This window comes from Stigmatopora argus, chromosome 1 (genome assembly GCF_051989625.1).
Source record: "Stigmatopora argus isolate UIUO_Sarg chromosome 1, RoL_Sarg_1.0, whole genome shotgun sequence".
Lineage (NCBI taxonomy): Eukaryota > Metazoa > Chordata > Actinopteri > Syngnathiformes > Syngnathidae > Stigmatopora > Stigmatopora argus.
This window is the reverse complement of record NC_135387.1, coordinates 25,517,771-25,534,895: the sequence shown is the minus strand read 5'-3', so window position 1 is coordinate 25,534,895 and position 17,125 is coordinate 25,517,771.

The following is a 17,125-nucleotide window of genomic DNA, read 5'->3' as shown; positions in this document are numbered from 1 at the left end:
TCCCGGGGGGCTTAGCACAGAGCCCACTAGGATTTGTATGTGTTCATTAGCGAATGGTGGGGAAGCTTATCTTTCCGAATAGCCTCATTAGTGACTGAAATTAATATGATGTGGAGTCATTAGAGCGATAGGCAAGGGAGTTGCCGGGATTGCAATATATCCTAGCTACTCGAATTTTATCTGATGCGGGTAAAAATATGCAGACGACACTTGTTGGGTATTGACAGGATTTCCTTCACTCATAGCCTAACCCAAAGGTGTCAGACTTGGGTTGGTTCGCGGGCCGCATTAACGTCAACTCGGTTTCATGTGGGCCGGACCATTTTAGATATAATATTTAGATATTTTTTTATAAATGGATTGAAAGAACTGGATCAAAAGCCCTGAATATTCCGTTTTTTATAGAAATAGAAATGGCTGTGTGTTAAGACCTACCGTATGCATGCATGTACATCTATATGTATGTAAATATGTGCTTATATATGTATGTGTATATATATACATATATATACACATACATATATACATATATATATATATACATATATATACATATATATATATATATATATATATATATATATATACACATATACACACATATATATATATATACACACACATATATATATATATACACACACATATATATATATATATATATATATATATACACACACATGTATATATATATATATACACGCTTATTTATTTCTATATTTATTCATGTATTTATTTATTAACTTACTTGCATGCCTTTCCTGTTTCTGTATCCTCACCCTCTTGCTACTGTGGCAACGAAATTTCCCGAATACGGGATGAATAAAGTTATCCAATCCAATCCAGTCTAAAACAATGTTTATTTTAGCTTTTTTAAAATATATTTTTAGATTTTACAAAATGATTTTTGAACTAAAAACACAGAAAAAAATGATTAGAAAATTACAATTATTGATTTAAAAGGGGGAAAATCAGGAAATTTAATATACAGCTATATTCTTCATCTTAATTTGATCCTAAAACAGAAAGTCGGCACTCGATTAACTTTCTCGGACCGCACAAAATGATGCGGTGGGCCAGATTTGGCCCCCGGCCGCCACTTTGACACCTGTGGCCTAACCCCAAAAAAACAACAACACTTTTTCGACCTGAAACTGAAGTTTTTAAAGTCTTGCAAACATTGAATTAGTGTTAATCATAAGGAAAGAAGGTAAAGCAAGGTGGTAATTTTAGTGGAAAGTGTTCAGGAATGTGATTTCCAAAGCTCCAAGACCCTCAACCCCCACTCTTGGATAAATGACAACTGGTGGGTTGTTAATATTTGCACCATGCCGATCACATGCTGAGAGCGATACTTTTAAATATTTAAAAGTCACACTGTTTTGTTCTTTCATTTATTGCAAAATAAATGGGAGGTTTGTAGGTTCTCCGTTCCTTCCTTCAAATATTTAGTTAAGGGACCCTGTACACTCATAGCTTTGCAATTTGTTTTTTTCTTTTTATGGATGAATTGTTTCAGTAATTGTTCATGATGAGCAATATATTAATTGGACCATTTAAATGTTACGCTGGAACCATGACTCAAGATTAAAACCCTAACCCTGGTTTTAATTCAGTGTAATTGTGACAGGGTTGAACATTCAGGACCCAGCAAAGGACTTTGTACTAATAGCACTGACCTACATTCACACACTCAATGGTAATATTTGTTTCATGAAAATCCATTTGGGGTATTCCCCACAGTGGTTTTCTCGCATTGTCTTGACTGCTCCGCTTCCTCTACAGCAAGGGTGTCAAAATCGGGTTTGTTCGCGGGCCGCAATAACATCAACTCGATTTCATGTGGGCCGGACCATTTTAGATATAATAATTAGATTTTTTTAAATTGGATTAAAAGCCCTAAATAGTCCGTTTTTATAGATCTAAAACAATGTTTATTTGAGCTTTTTTTCTTCATAATGGAACATTTCTTTTAAACATGTTTTTCATTTCAAATGGAAACAAAATATATTTTTTAATTATGTTCCATATTAAAGTGGAAAACGGAAAATATCTATATATTTATTTTTAGATCTTACAAAATGCGCTTTGAACTAAAAACACAAAAGAAAAAAAAATGGATTGAAAATATTTCAAATGATTGATTTTAAAAAGGGGAAAATCAGGAAATGTAATGTACATCATCTATAATCATTTGAATTTGATCCTAAAACAGAAAGTCGGCACTCATGATTTACTTTCTCGGGCCGCACAAAATGATGCAGTGGGCCAGATTTGGTCCCCGGGCCGCCACTTTGACACCTGTGCTCTAGAGCAAGGGTGTCAAACTCGGGTTGGTTCGCGGGCCGAAATAACATCAACTCGATTTCATGTGGGCCGGACCATTTTAGATATAATATTTAGATTTTTTTAAATTGGATTATAAGAACTGGATCAAAAGCCCTAAATATTCAGTTTTTTATAGATATAAAACTGTTTATTTGAACTTTTTTTTCTTAGTAAGGGAAAACATCTAATAATCATTGTATTTTCACTTCAAATGGAAACAATTTTTTTTCAAATTATATTCAATATTAAAGTGGAAAACCGAAAATATTTTTATATATTTATTTTTAGATTTTACAAAATGCTTTTTGACCTAAGAATACCAAAAGAAAAAAAATGGATAAAAAATTGCAATTATTGACTTAAAAAGGGGAAAATCTGGATATATAATATACATCTATAATCTTCATTTGAATTTGATCCTAAAACAGAAAGTTGGCACTCATGATTTACTTACTCGGGCCTGATTTGGCCCCCGTGCCGCCACTTTGACACCTGTGCTCTACAGGATGTGGTTTTTACATTTTTGCTCCAATCACATTTCACTCATTGTCATACATGTGCTGTTTTGTCAAATGAATGTAGCCAATACTTGATAACTTTAGGCATAACATTTAAATTGGTGCACATCCTGTTTTATTTTTGTAAGTTCCTCAACGCCTTGTCTTACCTCCCCCCTAATCACCCGAGTGTCAACACCTGTGTATAATTGGTCCTAATTCCTTGTATGGCCTTTTTGTTCCTTTTCTTATGCCAGTGCATCATCCTTGTTTAACAATCTGCAGGGTGCTATAGGTCACAAACATAAAGTTGGCCCATGTTATGTTTTTTTTGTACTCTTGCTTTGAAAGATCTTTTGTTTCCAGTTGGTTTTGAACTTTGACCTTTTTTCACGGGTCAGGAAATTAAACTGTTGCTTGAAACCTGGAAAATAACCTTGTCACCTGCATCTAAGTCCTCCATTGTGGTCCCCCGTTGTGACGTCAGCTTTGCGGGTGAGTACAAAAAAAATCCAATTGTTTCAGAATTTTGATCTTGGATACTATATTTGATTATGTGGGATTATATTGGATATAGTTATGCATTGGTATTTTAGGGTTAGTTCTATTTATAATGAACTGCTCCACCTAACAATTGGGGAGTAATTGCATGGTTTTTTGTTACGTAAATCCTCAATGAAAACCCCTATACCACATGTGTCAAAGTGCTGGCCCGGGGGCCAAATGTGGCCCGCCGCATCATTTTGTGTGGCCCGGGAAAGTAAATCATGAGTGCTGACTTTCTGTTTTAGGATCAAATTAAAATGAAGAGTATAGATGTATATTAAATTTCCTGATTTTCCCCCTTTTAAATCCATAATTGTAATTTTTTGATCATTGTTTTTCTGTTCAAAAATCATTTTGTAAAATCTAAAAATAAATAAAACAAACACTGTTTTAGATCTATTAAAAACTGAATATTCAGGGCTTTTAATCCAGTTCTTTTAATCCATTTATAAAAAAAATCTAAATATTATATCTAAAATGATCCGGCCCATATGAAATCAAGTTGACGTTAACGCGGCCTGCGGACCAACCCGAATCTGACACCCTTGCTATACCAAATGGGGTACCAATCATCACTGAGCCGTGAAGTTTTGTGTGTGAACGATTTTTGTTCGCTTGTGTTTATAATACGCAGTTTGGGAGGGATTTCCAAGACACACCGCTGTTGATTGAAATAATATCTGAATGTCAAACTTGCGTAGGTGATTGCAGTCTTTTCTTCCCGTGCACACATTTGCACGACATTAGCAAACAGGAGGAGTCGCAAGCTTCACTGTCATACTTCAGATGTGCTCAGGCTGTGAGCAAGTGAGAAGGAGAGAGCAAGTTAATGATAGCTGCCCTTGTCTCTTTGATTGCTGTCTCAACTCTCCAGTAAATTCGGCTGCCAGCCTTCAGATGTCCGTGATGGAGCCGAAAGAACGAATGAGAAAATTCAGGACGCACACACTGCTCACAGTAGCTCCAGGGTCTTTGTCAAATGTGATAACAAGCTTTTCTTTTGGTCTCATGTATTATCGCTTTAGATGCTCAGACTTCTTCTGATGGAAATAATTTCTTCACAATGTGAATTCGATATGTTCTGGGAGATCAGGCTTTTCTCTGGACTGAGTCTAACTGGTTATAAAGAGGAATATTGTTGAGCTGGCAGCAAACTTTCTGCACAAGATATACAGTAAACACATGCATACAAAATATATTTGTAACTTGTGACGTGCAGTGAGGTCCATTTTTCTTAATTAAGGAACAACTAATGCTCCTGTTTCTTTTATCATCCGTAGTGTAGAGCATAGGTGTCAAAATGGTGGCCCGGGGGCCAATTCTGGCCCGCCACATCATTTTGTGCGGCCTGAGAAAGTAAATCAAGAGTGCCGACTTTTTGTTTTAGGATCATGAAGATTATAGATGTATATTATATTTCCTCATTTTCCACTTTTTAAAATCAATAGTTGCAATTTTAATCCATTTTTTTCTTTCTTTTTAGTTCAAAAAGCATTTTGTAAAATCTAAAAAAAAACAACTATAAAAATATTTTCTGTTTTCCACTTTAATATTGAACATAATTTAAAAATTATTTTGGTTCCTTTTGGAATGAAACTTTTTTTTAAAGAGTTTTCCCTCACTAAGAAAAAGAAAAGCTCACATTAAAAAAATGATCTAAAAAAACAGAGTATTTAGGGCTTTTTATCCATTTCTATTCATCTATTAATATCTAAATATTATATCTAAAATGGTCTGGCCCACATGAAATGGAGTTGATGTTAATGCGGGTCCACGAACCGACCTGAGTTTGACACCCTTGGTGTAGACGAGCAACACAATTGCTACTAGAAATTTTCATGGCATAATCCTAAACACCCTATGGCACATTGAATTAAATAAAAAAGGTCATAGGCCACCTTTTTAACAATTTGAATGTTTGAATTGCAAGAGCCCATAAAATCAACACTTTCACTAAAGCAACTCTGGAATAAAGAGGCAATTAGATCATTGATCAGTAGCATAGCTAGTGCAAAGTATTAGAGCACAGGTGTCAAAGTGGCGGCCCGGGGGCCTAATCTGGCCCGCCGCAAATCATTTTGTGTGGCCCGAGAAAGTAAATCACGAGTGCCGACTTTCTGTTTTAGAATCCAGTTAAAATGAAGAGTATAGATGTATATTAAATTTCCTGATTTTCCCCCTTTTAAATCCATAATTGTAATTTTTTAATCTTTTTGTTCTGTTTTTAGTTCAAAAATCATTTTGTAAAATCTAAAAATATATATATAAAAAAAGCTAAAATAAACATTACTTTAGATCTATAAAAACGGAATATTCAGGGATTTTAATCCAGTTCTTTTAATCCTTTTATATAAAAAAAATCTAAATATTATATCTAAAATGGTCCGGTCCACATAAAATGGAGTTGATGTCAATGCGGCCCGCGAACCAACCTGAGTCTGACACCCTTGTGTTAGAGCAATGTCACAGAGGTGCCCGTTGACTTAATTTTAGGTAAATAAAAAAAGTACATATCTTCCAATTAAGTACATTAGGTAACTTCACCCCCCCCCCCCCCATTTGTGATATGTAGCATCTGTCTAAAAATAAAGAATGACTAAATAAACCAAAAATAATGAGTGTGTAGAGCAGTAGAGGGTGTTTTTTAAATGTAACACACTGTGCTGGGTATTTTAGATTAACATACTTCCAGTGATAATTCACACTGCCAATTACAGGTGCTTTATTTTTTGTTGAAATAGAGGTTACAAGATGCCAAGGGAATGTGTGATGCAAGTGCATCATCACCTTATGCTTCAAATTCTATATGCATCAAAAACTTGGACTTGGATAATGACAAGATGGTGAGGCATTATTGTAATGTAGACCTAATGGATTTCTCTCCCATCACTGTTTTAATGGACTTATTTGCATACGGAAATGAGTAAATAGCATATCTAAAAACTGCAGCAAATATAGGATTTTCAGTGTGAGATTGAGAATGGAAAAAGAGTGAATCGAAAAGTAAAACTAACACCCGGGTCAAATTTGCTTCCTTATTAACCTACATGGACTTTGCTAGAGGTGCCAAAGATTGTTTACTGCATTTTTTTCCTCACCAATTGATTCCCAAGTCATTGTGATATGGATGTGTAACTAAAATGAATACTCCTCCATAATTTACTGAATGGTCAGATTTTAATTTGGTAGGAACATTTTAGGAATGTTGAACACATCGTTCCTCGGAGACTGATTTTGTTTTTGTCACGGCGCTGATCAATTACCTGCGGACCTAAAATTGTTGCTGCTTTGTAATTGGTGGAAAGACCACAATGAAATTTTTATGTGATGTGTATTTAGGAATGTTTATACTTTGGTTTTGGAACACAATTAACATTTTGTATCTGCACTGATGATATGCATTCATTAATTTTGAACCTATTGTTGCCTGCATTTTCAGAGTTAGCCACTAGAGGGTGCGTGTGCTGTTCAGTTGTGCTTTACATCTTTCTGATGAGATGTTGGCGAGTGGGCAGTGGAAATACAGCCGTACTAGAAATCTTTACATATAACTAGAGGGAGTTGATCAATGATTAGTGAATGTCAAACATTGTCAACTTTTGATGTTTTTAACACTGTTGAAATATTAACCTTGCATATTATCTTATATTAATTGATATACATATACAAAATTATCACACCCACAGAGATGTGCAAGCGGGAAAAATAGCCACGTGTCATTTTCTTGCTCAAGGGACCACCGTACTCGGGAAGAAAGCTAGTTTTTTATCTTCAAGTCTGCAGCGGGATTTACTCAAGGCGTGGGGGTCCTGTTTTGAAGCTGAAGTTATCTATTTAAATGTAAATCCTTAACACGATTGATTGTACTGGGGATTGCCCACAAAGTTATTTTAAATAAATTGTAGAGTAGAGGCTCTGCTTGTAATGTAGAGCGAATTGGTACACCTGCTTCCCATTTGATGGAAAGAACAACATGGCATTTTTTGGTTTTCAAGGAAGAGTAGCAGGTGTGAAGACCACGGTTGTCTAGATCTGACGTTTTTGGAAATAGAGGCCTATCGTATGTGTATATATATTTATTTGCTGAATTGTACCCACTAAAAACAATTAGATTTTTAAGATCATAACTAGCGATGTGCATTATAAGATAGATTGACAATATGACTTGTTTCTTACCTAAACATTATTTTTACAGAACTTTCACCAACAGCCATTGCTGTTCCAAATAGCTCCACCAAACACATGACAAAAAACAACAACCCAATAATACCATTTCAGCCATCAACTAAACCTATGTTTGTACAAAATGGATGTGAAGGTATCAAAGTAAATTCAAGTACGGCACAGTATGAATTCTTTCTCCAGTTGATCAGAGCTATTATGATCTCGGCATGCAGGGCGTCTGATTATGCGCATGGATATGACTATATAACAAGTTAATGAAGACCAAGTAGTCTACCTTCAGAAGAACTTTGATCTTCTACTCATCTTTGACTATGTATGTCCCTATAGCTTGGAAAAACAGCACAATATATGTAACTCACTTTTCTGAAGGAAGATGTCACCTGCACAGCTGGAACACATCACCGGGCACTAATGAATTCCGTTGCTAATCTAGATAATAGTAATAACATAATAAGATGTAATTATGACAAATCAAACTGAACAGCTGAAGGCAAGCATACGTAATTAACTAATTAAAAAAATATAAATTAAACGAATAGCCAGTGCACGTTGCTGACTCTGAGTAGAATTAACTAGTCCAGGTGTTGGTCAGAAGTTCCGCTGCTGACCAGCGCTCTGACCTTTAGACATCAACACAATTTCACAACAGGGAGCACTAAATTATTTCTTAATCTCCTTGCTGGCCTGAATTAAGAATTTTTGTGTACTCCTGACACTACATTTAATAGGGCTCGGCTTCAATTTAAATCACGTTCATGTCGCCATTAAATTTAATGACCACGTTTTATTACCCAGAAATTAATCATGTTATTGAAAGGGAAAAATAACTCTTTTATATTCATATATGACAAATGGTGTATGGAGTGCTAAAAAAAGTGCAAGTTTAGGACCTAAAATGACATGTTTCTCTATCTTACTAAATTGTTAATAGTATGCCAATCATCGCCACATGCTAAAATATGCAAAGAGCATCTATGCCGCGAGGGCACCAGGTCACGGCAGTACGGCGGTTCGCAGTGAGTGCTAAAGCATACAATTGGGCCTACTTTTCACATTCTGGACAATCCGGAGTCAGGCTGCCCAGTTAATGATGTGCGGAAGTTGTAAAAAGGGTGAAGAGCTATCAATACCGTTCACCCTCCTGGCTGTGTGATCGTGATGCTAACAAGATGTGTTTGCCCTCAATTTAATTAACGTTGCTGTTGGTGTAATTATTCGTGACAAGACTTTTACTTTGACCTGAGCTCAGAGGTCGACAAGGTAAATTATATGGCAATAAGTGATTGAAGTATATTTTGGGGGGATTTTACTGTGCTATTCGTGTATCAACTCCATAAAGCACATTGATGAGGAGACATTTTAATGCTTTCAGGTGCAGAATTAACGTTTTTTCCGACAGTATTTTTGACTTCTTTTGGACATCCGATTTTGACATGTACAGAATGTTCGTACAAAATTGAAATTTGCCTCTGAAATGGTCAATTTGGATGTCCTCTTGATGTTTTACAGAGATTAAAGCAGAATTTAAGGTACCTCTATTCATACAATTGTAGAAAATGTTAACCAAATCTTATGTCTTTATGGGGTGAAAATGTTTTACACCACATTAAAAATACATTTCAGTTGACTTGCCATCTGAACACATAAACATTGTTTTGTTCATATTAAGGTTAACAAATGTTTCTAAAGTTTTAAATATCTCAATATAGTATTATAAAAGTTTAATGCTGACAAACTTTGATTACATTATAACTTGAGAACATCTGTTTAGAATTGCAATGCAGATTTTCATTGACAGTAACAGTGAGCATTCCGATCAGGTTATTTGCAAAACCTATTTTTACAAGTTAAAAAAAGCCAATAAGCCTGTAGTAAAATGCACAAGTATGTCAACAAGCAACAGCAACATAAAAATTCAAGGGAGACCACTCTGGGAGACTTCCTCTTGCTGAAGGAGTGTGTCTCAGGTGTTCCCCAGAATGTTTGCCAACAGGATGCCAGGAGCATCCTCCTTTGACTTCTTAAAGGCTTAGAGACTGCCACGAACAAAAGACGATGTATACTACTAGAAATACTCTGCAACCAGGGATATTTTCCCCCTTCCCTCTACTAATAATATGATGCATAAAGCCAGACAAGGGTGGCATTTCAAAGTCTGGAAAAGACATTCAAATGGATTTCAATGTACACAATGCCATTGTTACTGTTTAATTGTGGTGTACATAAGGGTAGAGGTGTCGTCATGTTCAAGAGGGGAAATGGGCACATATTAAGAGTCTCTGAAACTTCACAGTGGACAGTCATGAGACTTTTGTAGTTCCGAATGTGTAAAAATAGTCGTGACCGGACAATTTGTCGACGGACAATTTGTCGACGGACAATTCGTCGACGGACAATTCGTCGACGGACACTTCGTCGCCGGACACTTCGTCGACCGGACATTTCGTCGACTGACAATTCGTCGCGGGCTAGGGGATAGTGGTTAAGGTTAGTGGTTAGAATTAGGGTTAGGGGATAGTGGTTAAGGTTAGTGTTTAGGATTAGGGTTAGGGGATAGTGGTTAAGGTTAGTGGTTAAGTTTAGGGTGATTATAATTTTGAGAGAGAGAGATTAGCTGGTTAATCGCTTTCAACAAATTATTTATACAACAAAACAATCGTTCGCGAGGAAGCAACCGTTCAACAAAAACGCTCTTTGACTAAATATCCATGGCGACGGTGTCCGGTGACGAATTGTCTGTTGACGAAATGTTCGGGTACCAAAATAGTTGCTAGTCAAGGAATAAAAATGATGCCGCTCGGCAGCGCGATGCAAAAATTTGAGTCCGACGAGGTTTTAATTAGGATTATTACTACGTGGACATAGTCTAATGAGGTCAAGTCATGTGGATCACTGCATTTATAAACCATAAACACATCAGATATGATTGCTGACCACAGTTCTGTTTAATTAAAGTGCATACTGCAATGATGCTTGACCTCCCCGCGCAACGACATTCAACCACTAAATCTACTCTGGGACAAAGTTGCTTGACCCAAGGTCACTCGACTCATTGACATCGGGCTAATTGCTTTGACCCCCATCACAATGAAAGCTTCTACGCATCTTTCTCTGGCCCAAAATTGGAGGCTTCTGCCTTGATACCATATCAAATGGACATAATAGTTGTCGTCCTAAACGATGTTGAATTTCCACCCCACTGGGAGCTTCCCCATAAAGTAAATGTAAAATGGATTTTTCTTTTAAGATAAAAGTGAGTTTTCTCTCCTAATGGTAGCTTTTGTCTTCAAATTCAGAATTTTTAGACATTGAAAGACAACATTTCGAGGGGAAATTGCAAATAGGACTCACTATTTTCATTATCTACCATTACGACATAGAGTATGTTGCGAGAGATACAGCTATGAGTATCATATTATTGTACTCGTATATTGGAGAAATATAAGCTAACTATTGTCAGGCACTTACTAAAATGGAGAGGAAGTATGCCATCAGCCTTCTCAAATGACCCTTAGATCATTATTCAGCAGGATTTTATTGTGCAAATTCTCTGCAAGCCAATTGAAAATTACCAATATAATTATCAACATTTATAATATGGTCATTTTTACATTTGCATTTTTCAGGCTCCAGTCCAATGAACAGTCAACATTGCTATTGATTGACAGCCCATTCTCCTGACAAATGAACTCCTCATTGATTTTGGCTCCTTTTGAAAAGTGTGTGATCATATTTCACATCATTTTGCCGTGTATTTGCCCCTTAATCTCCTCTCCGTCATCATCCCGGCATTCACTCATGCGCCTCTCCTTGAGACTTGCTTGCTTGTTTTTGTTTTCAACCATCGGCACATTCTCATGCATCCGTAATATTCCGATGGACATACCTTTATGAAAATGTTTGTTTTGAGGTTCCGACCTTTTACATGCAAACAAAATCTCTGGAGGACACCTCAAAAAAAGATTGTGTGATACATTCAGTCCTCAATTCAACATTACAGCCCACAAGCGAAATGACACACGGCTAGCTAGCACTGTCATTTTGATTCACGGCGTCTTATTTGTTCACAGTTCAAGTCCTGGGGTTTCACAGCCTCTTTGCTCAACAAGTTGTTTTCACCAATCTACACACATTCTTGCTTGCTCGCGGTCATTAATTATAAATGTTTTCCCTTGCTTGACCTTTGGCCAGAGCCTCCGCTGCTGCAGGGAAAAAGACTCAAGGGAATGCTATATATTGTCGGTAATACGAGACAGTCTGGTGGCTTTAGGAGAGACTTGTTTTCACGTTCGAACTTGTTTTCTATGCTTCTAAAATCATACCGATATAATGTTTGCCTTGATAAAGATGAGTCTTCACCAGTGGTGTGCCGTCAGGGCCTTCAAGGCCTTCTCTGCTGCCCTAAGAAATATCTGAATCATATATTATATTTTGTCAATGAATGCTTATTAAATAATTCCAAATTGTCTGTTAGCTTCCTTTCATTGCTTTTCCCCCTGGTTGCACTGCTTCCAGATGTGTGTTTTCATATTGAAGCATTTAACCAATCACATTTAAGCCATTATTTGTTGCCAGGGTCAGAAATCTGCCTCAAGGCCTTCACAATCAGTTCTGCAGGCTCTGCTGCATTAAACAAGCGTCGAGAAGACTGTTGCTTTAACCAATCAGATTTTGAGTTGGCAACACCACAATGCCTTCTCGCAGGCGTAGGGATACGTCATTGGCTTCTCGCAGGCGTAGGGACAGGTCATCGCTTTCACCAACTATGATTGGCTAGTGATAGAGTGGACTAGCCAGAGCTACCAAACTGTATCTGGAGCGAGCTGCACAAGCAAATATTTTGTTGTGTTGATTTAAAGCCATTTTCAAGACGGACTATGCCAGAAATACGACAGGACAGGCAAGACTTTCAGCATTAGCTTCGATGGCGATAGAAAAGAAGGAAGAAAGAACAGAGAATGGATTTTGTGTACAGTTAAAAATGATTTTTGGTGAGTAAAATATGGTTAAATAATATTTCAATTGTATGAGATTATTATTGATTTTTTTTTTTTTGTCGCAGCTGTAGCTGCAGTAGAGGTTTTAGAACCATAAAATAGTTTTTGCTGAAGGCGTCACTAGGAAATGTACTGACCGCCACTGGTCTTCACCATACTGTGATGGAAGGATTTGCGTTTTCCAATTATCCAAGGTTTTGTGTTTTTGGACTTTGTGATACACTTTGCAAAAAGTCTTGATTTCAGGACAAGGACAAGAAACTTTAGAAACTTAAGTGCCATTGCTGTGAGGAAAATTACTGTTCGATTTGGAGTGATTTTTGTTATCAAGACCCCCCCATACACCTCTTTATTGAAAACCTCTCTTAACCATTTTTGTAGCTGCCACTCAAAGCTACGACCCCCTACACATTTTCTATTGAAATTTGTACTTTTCTTTGGCCACTTTAGGTTTTTTCCCCCCGCAGGTACTCCTTTATTACCCTAAAAGTATATTTTTAATGAAGTTTTAGACTGGCAGCAATTTTGGGTGTACCTTCCGCTTTTGTATAATTATGCCAATATTAGTAACAGCCTCACTAAACTTTTTGTTGCTCTGTACCTGACTGAAAACTTTTGGAGTCTTGCCCAGTAATTAGACCGTACCAGACAAGAATTTTGACCAAGTTGCAGTTAATAAAATAACAACAATTAAATTACACAACAGTGGATTACTTTAATCTTGTTTGTTCATTTTGGATTTTCTTATTATAAACAAATAACTGCAATGTTGGGAGATTTTGATTAGTTTTGAGAAACAAATTGAACAGAGGGATCAAGAAAAGTAATCATCCTCTATATATAAAGTAAATTAGGTAATTGGATCATTTATGACTGCTAAAGGTAATTTTGTGGTGCTTTTTGTCCAGATGGGTGCATGACGATGACTTTGTTAAAATGCACATTGAATGTTGTTGTGTCAGAAATTATTTTTTTCAAATGAATTAGCCACTCCAAAGCCACCCTGACCAGTGAGGGTAGTTTTTAAGATCATTCCCAGCAAAAATTGGCTTGGCAGCATTTCTCTTGGAACAGCACCCAGTGGCATGATTGCACCAGCGAAAATGGTGAGTAGAGACTAAAGGAAGAAGACAGAATGATTGAGAGACATTCCTCTAAAATTAATTGCCGACCCCCAATTGCAATATCAAATCTAATGAGTTTTGCTATTTCTTCCGATTTTCATGATTTATTCCTAATTACTGAGGCCTTTACACTGTCTGAGAATCGTTCACCAAGCGTTTCCTGAGTGTAGGATTTCAAACTAAGAGTTATTGGTGGTTCGGTTTGTCAGGCGGTGGTAACTCCCTTTCTTGTCTTTTCACCTTAGAAAGTATCTTAAGTTGTTCTCTTTAGACATTGTTGGCCCATTATTCTCATTTCCAGAACATTCATTCATTCATTTTTTTCAACCGCTTATCGACACAAGGCTTGTGGAGGGTGCTGGAGCCTATCCTAGCTAACTACGGACACCTGGCATGGCACACCCAGAATCGGTTGCCAGCCAATCGCAGGGGACAACGAGATGGACAACCATTCACACTCACACACACAGCTAGGGGCAATTTAGAGTGTTCAACCAACTTACCCTGCATGTTTTTGGGATGAGGAAGCAAACCAGAGTACCTGGAGCAAACCCATGCAAGCCTGGGGAGAACATGCAAACTCCACACAGTGAGGACCCGCCTGGGATTAGAATTTCATTTTCAGTGTGTGCATGTGAACTAGGAAGGCAATGCTATAACATAAATGTGACAAGTAGCCAATATGAAAGGCCCTAGGAGTAAAACCAAATGAAGAAAGCCATGTTATGATCTCCATAACCCTGACAGCAATCATGTAATAGGATGCATGAGACTAGATGCCCAAAGGGCCTAACCTAACCAGCCACATACATGACCACAGAGTGACAGGAATGCTATACCCAGCACCCCACCATCATAATGACCGATGGACCCACCTTCAAATTTATCCCAGAACTAACCCTCGCCGCTTGTCTGAGTGACTGCAGGCAGATGAAGGCCCTCAACACCTCAACAAATCACGAGAAGTAAGGATTTGGCGTCAAAAGGCAAATGGTGACTTGAAAATTATGGTTAATGATGCCATTCTTACAAAAATCATGACATGAGGTCTTTTCTTTTTCTTCTTTTGGGAGGTGGAAAGTGATTTTACCCGTATGAAAACTATTAGCTAAAATTGTAGACAGTGTCTGAAATGAAAAGGAATTAATTGCTTCCATTTTCTATGATTGACTGGCAACCAGTTCAGGGTACACACTGCTTCCTGTCCCTAGTAAGCTGGGATACGCTTTAGTACCTCTGCAGTGGTATCCATAATGAGTTGATGAATAAAAATGACATTTTTTATATTGTAGCCTTGTTAGATGTCTTTATTTCTCATTTGAAGAGCTGCAAATTACAATCCAGTCACTTCTACTAATGCGCCTCGTATATCTTTCACATTTAGTAATATTGTTTTCACAGAGCTCAAGTTATTTGAGTACTATCACGTTTGGAAAGGCGTTTTACTGGGGATTATGCAGGGATGGCTGTGGGTACATTATGGATTCTTGCTCAAAATTTTACATCCATTTCATAGGTTGCCTAGCAACAGCACCCAAAAAGAGCGAGTCTTGATGTTTTTCTGTGTTTGCGGTGCCTGGCAAGCACACCTGGAACACCTTGTTCTACATAACGACACTGTCTCTTAATCGACCGAGTTGTGTGATGTGTTTTATCCAATCAACCCTGTGCATTCCCCTTTGAAAGAGTTTGCTTGTGAACTTGTGGCAGAGCAGAAACTAATTACAGTGTTATCGGTGAATTGGCAGAGCATTACAGTAGATCTAAGCTCCAATTTGCTGAGAGTGACAAACGGCACATTTAATGTTGTTTCCATGCCCCTTTCACTCTTTTCCCACTCAGTAGAGGAAACTGTCCCAGAACATATCCACATTCATTAAACCAAAGGCTTTTATTTGAAAACATCCAACTTGGCTCACACTTCCAAAGGAGGAAAAGCACCTGGCAGGAAAGATGGAACAAGACGGTAAATTTTATATTACTAGGTAACTGCGCAACAACATGCGCTTTTCTTCCCACTGAAATTTCGACATAAACCTATTTTTAATGAGCATTTCATATTTCCAATACACATGACGGTTCTTGAGCATGGCAGCTTTTTGGTTTGAAAGCATTCCTCTGAAGAAAAATATTAGGAGATGAAGACATATGGGATAAAAACGTGATTATGATTAAAGAAGTTTGTAAATTCTTCCTAAATAACATGTTATATGATCACCCACCTGTTTTTTTTTTAATCAGTATGCATGATCACCATGGGTTTAGCGATAAATCAAAAATAATTAGGCTTCATTCCAATCCTTAAATATCATTGGTCATTTTAAAATGGCTACAAATCCCCTTTATATGGTGCTTGAACAAATACTTGTATTCTGCTAGGACATCTATTACAAAACTTAAGGCCCTAAGTTAAACAAGACCTCCCTGTAAATGTCTAATCTGGCTAATTCAAGGCATCTGGAGGTGCATTAAATGGCATTCATGCCTAAAGCTACCCAGATTTTGCTTGTTTACGTGTTGCTAGCATCCAGTTTGTGTATTAATTGCTTCGCTGTGGTTGAACAGAGGCCCCGAAGAGGCACAAAAGAAGTTTAAGTGTAATCACCATCTGTTGTCAAGGTCATTTACCACACTATAAACACATCCATCACGAGCAGGAAATGTCCTCAGTTAACTGGAAATAGAGTCGTTCATCTTGGTGACATTTCACATTCAATATTTTGGATCATTGTGCACTATAGAAGTGCAGCAAAGATAGAAAGATATCATCAGCAGTACAGAGGCAATCACAGATTTGATCTCTTATTCATTAAAGTGAGAATGCTACTTCCTCACAACGAAAAATAGAATTTTGACAACCAGATTGGATAAATTGTTGCATACTTTATGGTAGAGTTGGGTTTCTTGTCCGCCTTGATAAATTCGAGAGTGATTACGTTTAGGTTTGAATATTTGAACCCCGTTGTGGAGGTACACGGTCGATTGGTCGCCGGTCTTTTGGTTGCCCGGAAGGTAAGTGATAATTACCATTTAAATCGTTGCTCAAATTCCCTAAATACAAACAGCGAATTACTATTTAGTCATACTTAATGCCCTATTAATTATTAGGCTAAAGAAAAGCTCCAAATTTCCCGGACTTTTATTGTTTTTTGTTGGAGAACTTGTTAAGACCCTGACTGACGTAGCTTCTTAAAGGGACAACGCATGTACATACAAACTCTTATACACTCAAACGTCGGCTCAGTGAAACTGCTCATGGCCATTGTTGGCTTTTATTGATGCGTAGACCGTGTTGTTTTACCTTGTTTTGTCGCCGGTCTTTTGGTCGGCCGTTATCGCGGTCGGGGCGACCAAAAGACCGGCGACCAATCGACCGCACAAGGTTGTGGAGAATGGCTGACATGATAGTATGTTATTCAATATAAACAAAGTGTTCTAATTATATAAT